Here is a 16919-nt window from a genome sequence, read left to right on the forward strand (position 1 = left end):
CATCCAAAATAAATAAATAAATAAATAAATAAATAAAACAAAATAAAAATAAGGAACTAGAATTCTGAATTTTTAAAATTCTAGAAGTCAATGTCCATAATAATCTAAGAAAAATGATGTTTGTCTTCACGAAAGACAGAATTTACTGTCGTCTCTGACATTTTTCCAATCTGCTCCCGTTCACCCAGCAACTGGCTCTGGTCTGAGCTCTTCATACAACCTCATCTTCAACTCTTATCAAGGTTTTTTTTTTCTCATCAGGAATTTTTAAAATACTTTCCCTTTAGATGGTCATTCATACTGCTTAGCAGGTATAGAAAAAGAGGTAAATAAGTTCCCATCCTGGTTTTTAAGTACATTTAAGCTAATGATAAATTTCTGTTGTTTCATTTATCGGCCATGAAAAAGAAGGAAATCTTACCAATTACTATGGCATGAATGGACCTAGAATGTATGATGATCAGTGAAATAAGTCAGACAGAGAAAGACAAATACCAGATGATTTCACTTATATGTGGAATAATCTTTTTTTTTTTTTTTTTTGGTATTTTTCTGAAGCTGGAAACGGGGAGAGACAGTCAGACAGACTCCCGCATGCGCCCGACTGGGATCCACCCGGCACGCCCACCAGGGGCGATGCTCTGCCCCTCCGGGGCGTCGCTCTGCCACGACCAGAGCCACTCTAGCGCCTGGGGCAGAGGCCAAGGAGCCATCCCCAGCGCCCGGGCCATCTTTGCTCCAATGGAGCCTTGGCTGCCGGAGGGGAAGAGAGAGACAGAGAGGAAGGGGGGGGGGGGAGAAGCAAATAGGCGCTTCGCCTATGTGCCCTGGCCGGGAATCGAACCCGGGTCCCCCGCACGCCAGGCCGACGCTCTACCGCTTAGCCAACCGGCCAGGGCCTATGTGGAATAATCTAAAGAACAAAATAAAGACACAAATGAAACAGAAACAGACTCATGGACAGAGAACAGACTGATGGTTGCCAGAGGGTACAGGGGCTGGGAAACTGGGTAAAGAGGTTAAGGATTAAGAAGTACAAATTGGTAGTTATAAATAGTCATGAGGATGTAAATACAGCACGGAATATAGTCAGTAACATTGAGACAACTACACATGGTGCCAGGTGGGTCCTGGAAACATTGAGGGGAACGCTTTGCAAACTATGTGATTAGCTAACCAGTGTGCTATACACCTGAAACCAATACAAAATAATACTGAAAGTAAACTGTAATCGAAAAAAAAAATTTTTAAACAAACAACTGAATGGAGAAGACCAGCCCAGTCTTTAGTCCAGCCACACACAATCAGTTCAAAAAAGACCACAGACAACACAGTGACAGGGACGCACACCAGGAAGAAGAGAAAAGGTTCTACAGGATAATGGTAGGGGAGCATGCAGGAATAAAAGGAGAGAATGGGCCCTCCCTGCATAGTTCAGTCAGAAAGAGCATTGTCCCAAAGCACCCAGGTTGTGGGTTCTACCCTTAGGGCATGTATGGGAAGCAACCAAACAATGAACTAAGAAGAGAAACAAATAAATCCTTCTCTCTCACTCTCCTCTCCTCTCTCTGTCTTTCTAAAATCAATTAATTACACTGGAAATCAATTTTTTTTTCATTTTCTGTTGCATGAAGTTTTAGAACTGTTTCTATATATTTCTGCATCACTGATTCCAAATCTGAAATCCATTTTTTGGAGCATGCTCTAGGTTTTATGCAATTTTAATTTCTTTTTGTTACAGTTAATGGCATGCATTGGTTTTTAAACTGGAGTTAAAGGGCAACGACTCCACAAGGCAATTAATGTTTTACAAACATCACTTTTATGTAATTGTAGTTCTTTTTAAATGTAAAAAATTATTATCTGATAAAAACACCCTCTTATTTTGTTTTAAGATTGAATCATGGGCCCTGGCCGGTTGGCTCAGTGGTAGAGTGTCGGCCTGGCGTGCGGAAGTCCCGGGTTCGATTCCCGGCCAGGGCACACAGAAGAAGCGCCCATCTGCTTCTCCACCCTTCCCCCTCTCCTTCCTCTCTGTCTCTCTCTTCCCCTCCCGCAGCCGAGGCTCCATTGGAGCAAAGATGGCCCAGGCGCTGGGGATGGCTCCTTGGCCTCTGCCCCAGGCGCTAGAGTGGCTCTGGTCGTGGCAGAGCGACGCCCCGGAGAGGCAGAGCATCGCCCCCTGGTGGGCGTGCCGGGTGGATCCCGGTCAGTTGCATGCAGGAGTCTGTCTGACTATCTCTCCCCGTTCCTAGCTTCAGAAAAAATACAAAAAAAAAAAAAAAAAAGATTGAATCATGGCTTCTTCAAGTAGGCATAAATGTAAGAATAGTCCTGACACCTTTTGTTATATATGTGGCTGTTACACACTTCAACATCAAAGGTGCAATATTTCATTATTTGTGACACGTGCATATATTGCCTATTTTCAAGTTCCCCTTGGCGATCAAGACAAGAATTGGGCTCCTCATATTATGTGTCATAATTGTGAGGAAATGTTTCATGACTGGACAAAAGGAAAACACAAAGAAATGCCTTTTGGTATTCCTATGGTTTGGCGTGAACCTAAGGACCACAGCAGTAACTGTTATTTCTGTCTGATCCATACAAAGGGCATCGGCAAGAAAAAATGGCATATGATTGCATATCCCAATATTCCTTCAGCAATATGACCTATCCCACACTCTGAGACACTCCTGGTTCCAGTTTTCAATGGTTTTATTTCTTCTAAGGACGAAAAAAGTGAACACAGTGATCAAGTGTATTTTGATAAGATGCATGAGGAAATGGTTGTAGGATCTGAAGAGTCTTCTTCTAATGCCAAGCAGTCATTAACCCCTCAGCAGTTTAGCCAAACCAAATTGAATGACTTTAAGTAAGAGATTTGGGCCTATCAAAGAAAGCAGCTGAGTTATTAGCCTCCAGGCTTCAAGAAAAGAATGTACTTCATTGGTCAACTAAAGTATCCCATTTCAGGAAGTGTGAACAAAGTTCTGTGGACTTTTTTTCTGAAGATAAACACTTGTTTACTGTCATAATATCAGTAGTCTTCTCAGCCAGCTAGGTGTTACCACTTACAGTCCAACAGAATGGCGGCTATTTCTTGACAGCTCTAAATGGAGTCTGAAATATGTTCTACATCAGAGTTTTTCAACCAGTGTGCCATGAGACATGGTCAGGTATGCCGTGGGGAAATTAAACATGGGTCCCCAAACTACGGCCCACATGCTGGATCCGGCCTGTGGAGGCTATTTATCTGGCCCGCCGCCAGCCGCCTCCATCCGAACATAAACATTCCCCTCACAATCCATCCAGCTATCAGCGACAGGAAGAGTGGAGGCACAGGGAACACTCACTAACCAATCACCTTCTAGGATTCATCCTGACCACTAGCGATGAACCAATAGTAGGCTGTCTCTCATCCACACCCAGGAAGGTCCCTGCTCGGGCTGCCGCGCCCTTGTCATTGTGTGGCCGCGGCGAGTAGTTGAAGCTGCTACTCCTCCCCATGGTCCCGATTTCTAATCCTGGTCAGGACTGGAGGTAAATGTTGCCACCACTTGATGAAGCCTCAGCCTCAGCTGGTTATGTCTATCCTGATGTGTATATAGATATTTGACCTTTTTCTTTTTAAAAGAGGCCCCCGCAGAGGGTGATATACAATGCATCACAATGTTATCTATATTGTATATGGCCTCCTGAAGGGTCATTTCTTAAAGAGCTCAGTCTATATACACCATCAAAACAGACAGAACCAAGGCCCCTGCACCCAGCTGACCATGGGATTTGAACCCACAACCTCAGGGAGAACTCTAGTACTTATCAGAATCCTTACCTAGAAAGCAAACTTCTCAATCTGACAGTAGAGATGCTCTGAGGACTTATGATGTTACACAAGTACCCAACATTTTCTAAAATTGATTTTGTTCAGTCTCTATATAGAGAGAGTATTTGCCAAATTGATTTGAACCCACCTTGATGAAAGCTCCAGTATCAATTAGCGCTCCCGTTTTCAACCACATATCTATGTGAGCTGAGCTTCTCAAGCTTGACTGCGATAAAAACTAAAAACAGAGAGAGACTGAGAACTGTTGAGGAAGAGCTTCGTGTGTGTCTTTCTACCATTCCTGCCAGGATATCCCTTTTGTGTTCATCAAAATAGGCCCAGGTTTCACACTAAGTGAGTATAAATACATTTAGAAACTACAATATATTATTAACTATATGTATAATATGTACTGTGTTAGAGTGTCATTTTGTGTCATTTTGGTAGGTGGTGTGCCCCAGGATTTTGTAAATGTAAAAAATGTGCCGCGCCTCAAAAATGGTTGAAATCACTGTTCTACACAATGGTAATGTTTATGCAGCAGTTCCAATTGGTTATTCAACTCATCTGCAAGAAGATTATAATGACATAAAAATTGTCCTCAATTTTCTGAAGTATGAGGAGCATAACTGGATCATTTGTGTGGATCTTAAAATAGTAAATTTCCTGCTAGGACAACAGAGAGGTTTCACGAAATACCCTTGCTTTCTGTGTTTGTGTGACAGCCAAGCTCGGGAGAAACACTGGACACAGAAGGAGTGGCTGAAGTGTGAAGCTCTGGAAGTAGGGATGCAAAATATTGTGAATGAACCTGTAGTTAATTGAGACAGGATCATTTTTCCCCCACTTCACATCAAATTTGGCTTAATAAAGCAGTTTTTTCAGGCTTTGAATAGAGAAAGTGAATGCTTTCAACATATTATTTCTGCTTTTCCTGCCTTGTCTTTCGAGAAGATAAAAGCAGATGTATTCGATGGACCTTAAATTTGAACCCTCATATGTGACAAAAAATTTGCCAGGAAGATGAATAAGGAGGAGAAAGCAGTATGGCAGTCTTTTGTGGCAGTTATAAAGAACTTCCATGGCAACAAAAAAGCAGAAAACTATGAACTTCTGGTTCAAAGGATGCTGTTGACTTTCCACGACATTGGATGTAACATGAGCATTAAGATTCACTTCCTGGCCCTGGCCGGTTGGCTCAGTGGTAGAGTGTCAGCCTGGCGTGCAGGAGTCCCAGGTTCGATTCCCGGCCAGGGCACACAGGAGAAGCGCCCATCTGCTTCTCCACCCCTCCCCCTCTCCTTCCTCTCTGTCTCTCTCTTCCCCTCCCGCAGCCAAGGCTCCATTGGAGCAAAGTTGGCCCAGGCACTGAGGATGGCTCCATGGCCTCTGCCTCAGGTGCTAGAATGGCCCTGGTTGCAACAGAGCAACAACCCAGATGGGTAGAGCATCGCCCCCTGGTGGGTATGCCGGGTGGATCCCAGTCAGGTGCATGCGGGAGTCTGTCTGACTGCCTCCCCGTTTCCAACTTCAGAAAAATACACACACAAAAAAAGATTCACTTTCTCAACAGTCACCTTGATAAGTTTCCCGAAAATCTTGGAGCTGTTAGTGATGAGCAGACTACTGCTGGAGCATCAAACGAGATTGTCCTCAACAAGTACACAAACGCAAGAGTTACAAACGCAAATTTTTTCCTGAATAGAATTTAAATTGGTTTTGCACAAATTTTATGATTAAAATAAGTGTTTTAATATGTTCTATTTTGAAATTGTAGACAAATCCTGATGCAATCATATCTTTTAGTGTATTAGTGTATTTACTGCATTACGTAAATTATATTTTCACAAAGATGATTTCCAAAAAGACATTCTACTTATGTTAAACTAAATGTTGAAAATTTTACAAAAAGATGAAAGCCTAAAATCTTGAATTGCAAAAAATCTGTAGCTTACAGAGAAATACTAATGTCAGATTTGAGATCAGCACACTCGAATTAGATAAGAACAAGTGTTTTTTGTGGATGCAACAAAAATTTTGTTCCCCAGTGTTATTAAAGAGAGAGAGAGAACATTAAGCCTCCAGCATTCTGACAATGCCAAAACCAGGTTTCCCATGGTGTCTTTCCCAACCTTCTTGCTTTCCTTCAACTTAGGTGCTCTCTTACCTCACAATTAGATTAATAATATCTAAAAGTGAATACACTTTCATATAAAGTCCAATTCACATTGTACCTCCTGTAGCAAGGCTAATCATGCACCATTACATCACACTTCTGGAAATTGTATGCAGATTACTGGCTATGGGTACAGGCTTGGGAGCCAGATGACCTGGGCCAGATCCCTCTTTTATTAGCCATGTAACATTAGGCAACTTGCTTAATGTCTCCATGCCCTATTTCCTCATTTGTAAAATGGGAATAATAATGGTATGACCTCATATGACTACCATGATGACTGAATAAATTAAAATAATTTAAGAGCTTAGAACACAGTCTGGCACATGCTCATTAACATTAATTATCACTTAAAGTATAATAAAATGCTTTTCTCTCCTATATGAATTCACACAATTCACATGGCTTTGAAAAAATGCCAGGAAGCCTTCTTGCTTTTCCAGTCCAGTCTGCTCAAGGGCAGCAAGTCAACCTCCTCTATTTCCATCAACTAACTCTACATATACCAACCAAATCCTCTCATAATTACAGTTACACACTTTCTCTTCAACTAACTTTACATACACCAAATCTTCTCATAATCACAGTTACACACTTTCTCTTCAACTTTTAAAAATTGTAATAGGTACTTGCCAATGACAAGATTACAGAACGATCCAGCTCAGTCCTTTTTAGTCCCATGTGTTGGTACCCCTCAGTGAGTGACAGATGGGAAAGCAACAAACTAACAATTTTCTGCCAAGAAGTGGTGGAACATTTCTTTACATGTAAATACTGTTCTTGGCCTTGGCTCCAAATCACTGTGAAGAACAAGTCATGTCACAATTAAGAGGCTTTAAGCCAGCCAAGTCCCAGACACACTTGGCTAAAACACAAAGGGTACCATATTTATTTTTAGAGCCCCTGTGGGAGACTATGTAATGGCCCCCAAAGATGTCCATATCCTATGACTATGTTGTCTTACATGATAAAAGTGACTATGCAAATGTTATTAAGGATTTGTGGATGGGTAAATCACCCTGGATTAGCGAGGGGGGGGCGGGGGAGGGGGGACAATGGCATCACTATAGTCTAAGCCAGGCATCCCCAAACTACGGCCCGCGGGCCACATGAGCCCCCTGAGGCCATTTCTCCGGTCCCCTGCCGCACTTCCGGAAGGGGCACCTCTTTCATTGGTGGTCAGTGAGAGGAGCACTGTATGTGGCGGCCCTCCAACGGTCTGAGGGACAGTGAACTGGCCCTCTGTGTAAAAAGTTTGGGGACCCCTGGTAGACAGGAAGATCCGAATCAGAGAGAAGATAAAAGGATGAAAGCAGAATCCAGAAGAAAAGAAGATGCCATGCAGCTGGCTTTCAGTGATAGAAAAAAGGGTCATACAACAAGGAATATAGATGACCTGTCTTCTAGTCTCCAGAAGAAATCAGTACTGCCAACACTTGATTTTATCCCATGAAATGACTTCAGATTTCTGACCTTCAGAATTCTAAAAGAATACACTTATGTGTTTTAATCCACTAAATTTGGACTAATTTGTTATAGCAACAATAGGAAATTTGTTATAGCAACAATAGGAAACTAATACACTCCCTTAATCCACTTTAGATATATCTCTCTCTTCTAACTTCCTTCTCCCTTTCTAATATCTAACATCTAGTAGCTGCACATACCAGCCCCTGGATAACTCATGCTCCTGACTTTAGAGCTCCATCAATTCCAGAAGGCTGGAGAGTCCAAACCTAGCTCCCTCCCTTACTCATTCATTGACTTTTTACTGAACACTTAACCATGTTCCAGCCTCATTCTAGGCACATAGAATACACAGCCCAGAGCCACTGCAACTAAAATCCTGCATTCCTGGTACTGACAATCTGGCTCCTAGGGAAGTGAGCCCTCTCTGTTCTACTCCCCAGGGGCCCTCCTAGAAGACATCACAAAAACCTCTTAGCACCACTGGTGAAATGGGACAGAACACTTTGCTTCTAAGTACACTAAAAAATACTTAAAAACACAGGAGACTTTTGCATTAGGTGACTGCCAGGGAGGAAGAGGGGGACGAGGAAGGTGTATTATGAGCAAAGAAGGGAACTCACAGGTTGTATCCTTGTGTCCAAGGAATGTGGGGTAGACTTCGGGATCTGTTAATGGTCAACTTTCACAGGGGCTATGACACAAACAAGTTTAAGAACCAATAGCTTTGTATAATGCATATACCTAACATAAAAGGATACAGAAAAACTGGGAAATTACTATAAAATGAAATGATAAATATAGCCTTGGCCTAGGAGTGAAGAATTCCAAGTGTCATTTCAATTCCTTCCTTAAGTAATACAGAACCACTGAGGTTTCTTGTATTTCAGGAAAGTAATTCTAGAGGTAGGGGAAAGGATAGGATGTAGGACGGAAGGCTGAACTAAGATGCAAAAAACAAGGCAAGGAGGGCAGCCACAAGTCTGCATACATAATCCTAATAGCAAAGAAAGCTGGCAGTTCCTCAATATATCAAACACAGAGTCACCACATGACCTAGCGAGCCCACTCCCCAGTACATACGCAAGGGAAATGAAAACCTATGATCACACAAAATCTGTACACAAATATTTACAGCAACACAATTTATAATAGCAAAAGGAAGAAACAGCCCAATTTGCATCAACTGGTAAATGGATAAATAAAATGTGGTAGAGCCACATAATGGAATATTACTCAGCAATGAAAAGAAAGTACTGACATATAACAATATCAATGAACCTTGGAAATATTATGCCAGGTGAAAGAAGCCAGTCATAAAAGATCACATATTGTATGACTGCGTTAATATGAAATGTCCAGAACAGTCAAATCCATAGAAACAGAAAGTAGACTGCTGACTGCACAGGCTTGGGGATGGGGTGGGAGTGGGGGTGGAGAACGAGTACTAATGCGTACAGTGCTTTTTTGCGACAATGAAAACGTGAAATTGAGTGTGGTGATGTTCGTTCAATCTGTAAGTATTCTAAAAAACACCAAATTATCCATCTTAAATGGGTTATTTGTGTGGTATATGAGTTATTCTCTCAACAAAGCTCTCTAATGGAAAGGGCAGCACCTGAAAAATGGTCAGAAGGTGTAAAAGCTGGTATCTTCTCATTCTGTCCATGTATAGAGGTCTCTCTTTGCCTATTTTCCCAGAGAATGGATTGTGTATCTGTTTCATCTCTTTTCAAGGGACTCTAACGACAAGTCCCAAGATTTAAACAATAAAGAAGATCTGTTCTGGCTGAAGCAAGGTCTGGAGGCCCAGAGTCGGGTTATTCAGCTTCCCTAACTCCCAAATTGGCCGACCCTCACGTGCCTTCAGGGAATTCCCAGCCCCCTGGGACACAATCTGAAACCGCTCTGTAGACACAGAGGGCTGAGAGATGTGGGAATGTTAAGCATCTTTGTAGAGTCAGGGGAAGAAACCCAGCCAAGATCTCCCTAGTCACACCAGGGGCCTGGAGATGGTATGTCCACACAAAGCAGCCCTGCCCCACAGCACAGGCCTTGAACCCAAGTAACAACTGTTGGCCTTCAGCTTCTTCACCATACAAGAGTTCCTAGTAAGAGTGAGAAATGGTTTCATTTATAGAACGCTAAGAAAAGTTTGTTTCCTAGCCTTCCCATACGTTTTCAGAGAAGTCCAATAATGGCAACTTATTCCAAACGGGTCAACGTGTTCCCAAAGTCATACTCAGCATTTGACCACAACTAAAATGATGGCAGCTTTTAACTTTAATAAATGAATTTAAAATTACAAAATATGTTATGTATTCCTTTAGAGAAATCTCCATAGCATATGTACTTCTTAAATCTACATTTCCTGCTGCCAGTCAGTAATTTATAAACCACAAGCAGTCACATTTCACCAAGGCTAGTGTTCTGTTTTACATACACACACCTCTTCCTTCTCCTATATCTCTACCACAACCCGTACCCCAAAACACACATCTTCTCTTCTGTAATGTTTTTTGCTCTTTGTGGTATATACCCCACCTCTCTTTATCTTCCTGCATCAACCCACTTTTAAAGAGCCTACCAAAGCCTCTTCTAAAGACTCTGGCCCTCCATCCCCTTCCTCTGAACCATCAATCAGACCCAGCTGTCTAAACCAAATTCTGACTGCTGGTTTCTAACCACACAACCTCCCCTAAGAAAAGCCCGCAGATGCACAGCCAGCTCTCTAAGCCGCTTAACCGGTGGCATGCCTGCACCCACCTACAAAAGGACAGTGTCATTACAGAATCTTCTTTGATTGCTTGTTAAGAATGTTGACACTAGGTCACCACAACTGTGTCATTCGCCACAATATGTAGTGGCTAGACTGTAGAGATGTAACCACTTACAGTTTGCATTCTCTAGCTTTTCTTCTTCTTCTTCTTCTTTTTTTTTTTTAATTTTCCTTAAATCTTAATAGCTGTGCTGAAAACTATGGCAAAGAGCTAATCTGTACTTTGGAGATGTGTGTATTTATATACACACACACACACACACACATATACATATATATATATATATGTATTTGATCAATTTTCCAAAAAAGAGCCACTCCCAACCACATTCCCCACCCTCATTTTCCACCACAGAAGCAGAGCTGACTCCTAGCTCACTGCAGAGATTAGAGAAAAACTAAAGAAACTGCCTACTTGTAGTTTACTCCAGAGAGAGCTGCCCTGTGGACCCCTTCACAAGGGGGATGGTCTCCAATTGAAAAAGAATGCAGGAGATGACACCTATGGGGAGGGCAGTGTTACTGGACAGCTGGACCACGGGATCCAGGCCTGCTGAGGCACATAACCACTAAGTTGTCAGCGACCATTTCAGTTTTCTGTAACACATCAGACACCGAAAATGCCTCAGCACCAACAGTAACAAGCCAGCGTGAGTTTCAGCTACAGATCATTTTTCATTAGACCTGATAGCCTCAATAGACCTGGTACAGTGGTCTACCGTTTCCACGTGGTTTTACACTTCTCTCCACTAAGCAGTAGTACCTTATCCAAGGGCTTCCCTTAGAACTCATTATAGCACTGCAAATAAATACCACTGGTTTCTTTCTAAAACAAAACTAAGTAAAATATTCAATATAAATTCTTTCTTGTTTTCTTCTTCTTCTTTTCTTTCTTTTTTTTTTGGGGGGGGGGGAGTGTAGTGGAATAACCCATTGCATGGCCTTGGATGGGAATACAGCCAACAAAAAAAGAATGTTTTGCCAAGAGAATTGTTTTGTGACTTGAAGGCGGGTCACTGAAACAGGTCTATGTGACTGAAGGCAGTTACTGGGCTTTTTCAGAGTAAAACATTCTCATAAGATATCTTATCCCTTGAGATAAAGAGAGGAATGTTGCGGAAACCATAGAAGCAATAGCAATTAATGCCTTTTGATATTATATTGTTATTAAGCTATCATGCATGTATATACTCCATGTATCTTTAAGTAAAAGTTATGCTTGATGTTATGCCAATTTCTCAGTAAACAGGCTTTTTGAAATCTTGTGAATAAAAATAGGACACAGCGCGAACTCGGGGCCATTTTCCTGAGCGAGCAGTGGTCCTTTGCTAGTCCACGATGATTTCGTCTGCTGATCTCTCTCTCTGCGCCCCCGACTCACAACAGGGGGGGGCTACCTAAAAAAACTGTAAAATCAATTATAAAAAATTGACATATGAGAAGTGGTCTCCGAAACAAAAAATCACTTGCAGTTTATATTATTGGTAGTGATCAGTGAAATACTACCTTAAAAAGAAAGTGTGCACAATGTATCCTTACTGTTTTGTCTCCAGAAAATTTAAAACTCAAGACTTTTGGAAAATATCATTTTCTTCCAGTTTTCTTTTACAAATCTTCAGGTTTCTATATATTAATTTCCGATACATCTTTTGTTTGTTTGTTTAAGGATAGCCTGAAGATAAACAATAGAAAATAAAAAAAGAGGGAAGTAAATTTCACACTCCAAGCCAGACGAGCAGTTCCCGTGCAGCTGCAGGTGGGGGGCGGAGGTAACACATCTACCCAGGACCTCTTAGAAAGACCTGCAAACAAGATGATGGGGGTGCCATTCTTGAACACACTATATTCTGATGATAAGTACAGTGTGCTGTAAAGCCTTAACAATTTCTCCAATGTTAATTTTGGCTACTGCATATGTAAAAACAAAGGCTAGATTATGATCCTTGTAAGCACTGTACTTGAAAGTCAATGTGAGTAAAGCAATCTATCCCTTACAAAACAGCAATATAAAGTTATAAAAAAGGGACCTTATTTATGCAATAGAAGTTTCTATAAAACTAAGATTTTTATAAATCAAACCACCACCAATGACCAAAAAACCCATGGATGGTTCATTTTGAAGAAGAAAAAAAGAAATGGCAATTTTGAGATGGGAATATCTCCCTGAGAATGTACCTGTGTTCTGTACATCTAGACGTTAGGCCATCATTTCTTGAAACACAATCTGTACTTCCTGCTTTCAGAAAACAAATGAAACCAGAAAGAAACATCTGTGTCCAAAGGCCACAGTGAGACTTCAGCAGCACCACTGCCAGACAGAATAACGCGCTTCACCCCTCCAAGCCAGGTTCAGACTAATGGGTTCTGAAGGGGGATCATTCTTCCATTGATTCCACAGTGAAGTGACCCTCGTGCAACTACTTCTGTGTAGAATTCAAAATCTCACAGACATCATATGAGATATGACTCCTCAAAAGGGTTCTACAAAAGATTAAAGTCATTCTTAAAGTACATTAAATTTTTTCTTTATACAGGAAAAAAAAAAACAAATAAAAAAACAACACCTGAACAGCACTTAGCTCCTACAGCACACCATTCTTCTGGGTTCCTCAGGCCCATGCACTGCTCCTTCTCAGACTCCTTTGTTGGCCCAACCCACATCTTCCCAAGCTCTAGCGTTGGAAGGTCCCAGGGCTTGGCGCTCAGCATTTTCCTCTCTATCTCCATTCTTTTTTCCAGCATCATTGCTTAAAATTCCACCTACATGCTAACCACTCCTAAATATGTCTTCACCCTTCAAAGAGCCCGAATCTAGATGGACACATCTAACTTCCTGTTCAGCAGTGCCTCTAGATGTCTCATAGCCATCTCAAAAGATACAGAGCATGTGAGACCAATAACCACTAAGACCTCAATAGTACTATGACAGGCAAAACTATGGAGACAGTAAAAAGATCAGTGGTTGCCAGGAGCCTGGGGAGTAGGAGAGATGAATAGATTGTAAATATACAGAGCACACAGAGAATACACAGAGGACTTTTAAGGCGATGAAACTATTCCATATGTATCTATAATGGAGGATACCTGTCATTATACCTCTGTCAAAACACAAAGAATGTACAACATCAAGAGTGAACCCTTAATGTAAAATAGGATTTCAGGTAATAATGACGTGTCAATGCAGTTTCATCTGTTGTAACAGATGAACCGCTCTGTGGGGATGCTAACAGTGAGAGAGGCTGTGCTCGTGGGAGGTCAAGGAGTATATGAGGAATCTCCGTCCATTCCACTTATTTTTGCTGTAACCTAAAACTACTCTAAAAAATAAAATAATTTAAAAAAATATCTCACTAGTAAATGAACAGAGTGATCTGACACCTATTTGTGTCATTCAGTTTCTGTTCCTCTGTATCAGTCTGTGTTAGCAGCATCCCCGCTAGAAAGACACGCAATGCTTTCCCTAAAAACCTCCAAGAGAAAGGAGGGTCCTTGTCATCCTTCAGGAGCAGTGACATTAGCCACTAGTATATACCTGCTCACATCAAATGGAATCGATAGGCACCCGACTCTTCTCATGAGGTTAAATTTTAAGACGAGTTTCATGGGAACTTTCTAAGCAAAACCCTGATCTCTTAGGTTCCTCCTAGTAGTGTTTCCCACAGGTTTTTACTGGAGAAAGAACTGACCAGTGGGAAAGACATAACCTCTCTCTGCTGGTACCCAGAACTAGACTCTATACAACTCTTTTTCACAGAGTGTTGGATACAAAATGAGTGAGAAAGTCACATGGCTTCAGGCTACATTTGAATTCTCCACCTGTCCCTCTTCAATTCCTCTTTCCCAAGCAGTCCTATAGAACTAAGAGGAGGAAATTTTCAACTTCATTCTTGAAGAAGAAAAGAAATTAATCACCCCAACTTATATTTCCAGAAGGAGCCACTGATTAGGTATTAGCTGACAGTAACTAAGAATCATTCCCACAACTGGCTGGCATTACCACATAATTTATCCTCCAAATTAGGACACCCTTTGAGAGTGAGAATAATTAATCATTATACCCCAAAAATCTTAAATTATCCTGGACAAAAAATAATTACCCTAATAGTATAAAGAGTATTGACTGTGTACAGTTTAACTGGTTGTCACTAATTTCTACAACAATGCAAAGAATAGATACTGCTGTCATCTTCATTTTGCACACATGAATACTGAGGCACACACATGCCAGGAAGCTTGCCCAAGGTCATATAGGACAAGAGGCAGAGCGGGTGGAACCCAGGCAAATTGATGATACTCTTAGTCACCATGCTATAGTGTCAGCAACACTACTCTTAGCAATGTACTTAAAGTGTCCGTTTTTACAGTGTTTAGAACAAACAACTAAAACTTAATTGTAGTTTTTCATAGTAATGAGTTACTTCATTACCAGAAAATTTTTTTCTCTTATATCTGATCAAAATTATACCTGCTGTACCTTAGGATAGAACAAGAAGAAATAAATCCAATTACAGCTAGCAAGAAGTTCTGCTTTACTGTCAATTCTCGTTATTTGCAATAGTTCTGTTTTATAAAGTTATTGTTAACATTGAATTATTGGATACTGAACCACTGCTCAGAGTGGAAACAGGGTTAGGCTCCTATAAGCCTCTGGTCATGGTATTTTCACCAACTGATCAATGTATAATCCTGTTTTATGTGTGTTTTTGTTTAAAGACATTTTATTTAATACTATGGTTGATTCCTTAGCATTGAACTCATAGTCAACAGCACAACTCATGCCTGACCTAAGCTTGTCAGGCACAAGTTTTCTCCATAAGGCACATCACAGCCTTCTTTCTTTTAGAAACTCGAGACAGCAGTTCAGTACTATACTTACAGGCCATTTTAAACAGTGAAATCGCCACCAGAAAAAAAAAGAAATGCAATAGATATGGCATTAAATAGAATGCATGTCTGAATGCAAAATCACAGCAAGTATTGACTTAGGGGTCATAAATAAATTTTAGGGGTTGGCAAATTCACAAATATGAAATCCACAAATGATGAGTATCAATTCACTAAAGAAAGGCAGCAAGCTGCTGCAGTAGCAGTACAGAGACTTGAATATCTGAGTGCAAGTCCCCAATGAGATACCACCGGTTGGAGGACCATGACTCACTTTACCTCCCTTTGAGCATTTCTTTTCTCATCTATAAAGTAAAAATGCCCAAACCGTCTCTTCTTTGGGTCAAATAATAGCCATTTCAGTGACTTTTCACTCTGAGTTTTGTTTTCCATTGCTAATCAGTTTTTGCTATCTAGTCTAGAGAGCTAAGTTCCCACTTTTCACACGCTGTTGAGTCAGGCTACATAGAGCAACCAGGTTCCAATCTCACTGCAGCAAATCAAGTGGGATCTGTAGGCACACTAACTCTTCTCAGGAGCTAATTAATATTTAAACTTCAGGGAGAAAGAAGAAATGCAGCATACTGGACATGGTCAGTATGCTACTTTTTTTAAAAAGGGTGGACAATAAGAAACCATTTCTGCTTGCTTGTATTTGCAGAAAGACATTCTAAAAGAAGAAATATGACATCGAATACATTAACAGAAAGGAAAGGAGTAGGAGGGTGAGCAAGGCGTCTCAGTACATAATAGATTCCATCTGACAGTATTTGCACTTTGAAGCCACGTAAACATATAACTTACTAAAAAAATAATGAAATATCCTTTCCTGTATAATAATGAGCCAAGGTCTGAAGTCTTGAGTTCTGGCCTTAGCTCTGATTCTAATAGCTATGAGGGCTAGGGTGCTAGCTGTAACCTCCAGAGTGGGAACTCAGATGACCTCTGAGCTCCCTCCCAATCTCAAAATTCCTGTTTTATTAATTACTAAACAAAATAAAGGAGTAAAATAAGCTAAGTTGTACTACTATGTTTACTATGAGAAATCAATTAATTGCAAGTAAACTATAGCTTAGTCAAACTAATGATCTAACATGATTGATAATTTTTATAATTTCTATTTCCTATTATAAAAACATCACCTGGAAGCCTGAACGTAATCACAAGTTACAGAAATTTGAACATAACTAAGAATATGATATAAAGGGATTTTCTAGTGGACCTGAAGCATAAATCAGATGCCTTTTCCTCAAGCTAGACAGTATCTAAATTCCCCAGATTTAGAAATCATTCGGAAGCAAGGAAATCAATGAATTATACTTTCAAACTAGAAATAGGTTTAGTACTTTGAATCATAACAAAATCCAAGCTGTTGTTCATTAAATAAAGAACTTCATATTGTTTATTATCATTTAATTTCATTGCAGAAATGTTGGTTTATTAAACTCAATTCCAGTCATTCCAGTTGACTATATGAGGTTACTTGCAAATATAAAATAACAACATATGACTACTATGGTGTTACTATATATAATTAGACACTAGGCTAAACTATATTTGAATTAAAATATCTATTAAAGACTATTAATTCTATGAGATTAATCTGAAGAAAGAGCATCTAAGGCAGGGGTCCCCAAACTACAGCCTGCGGGCCGCATGCGGCCCCCTGAGGCCATTTATCCGGCCCCCGCTGCACTTCCGGAAGGGGCACCTCTTTCATTGGTGGTCAGTGAGAGGAGCACGGCATCACTCACTACAGTACTACTTCCGGTGATGCAGAACGCATG

General features: G+C 40.7%; 1 protein-coding gene across 2 annotated transcripts in view; it reads right to left on the reverse strand.

Annotated features, from left to right (window-relative positions):
- Positions 1-16919, reverse strand: part of ARHGEF26 (Rho guanine nucleotide exchange factor 26) — a 136132-nt gene that overhangs the window by 68937 nt on the left and 50276 nt on the right. The gene's annotated exons all lie outside the window — the stretch shown is intronic.

Source organism: Saccopteryx bilineata, chromosome 2, assembly GCF_036850765.1.
Source record: "Saccopteryx bilineata isolate mSacBil1 chromosome 2, mSacBil1_pri_phased_curated, whole genome shotgun sequence".
NCBI classification, from domain to species: Eukaryota; Metazoa; Chordata; class Mammalia; order Chiroptera; family Emballonuridae; genus Saccopteryx; species Saccopteryx bilineata.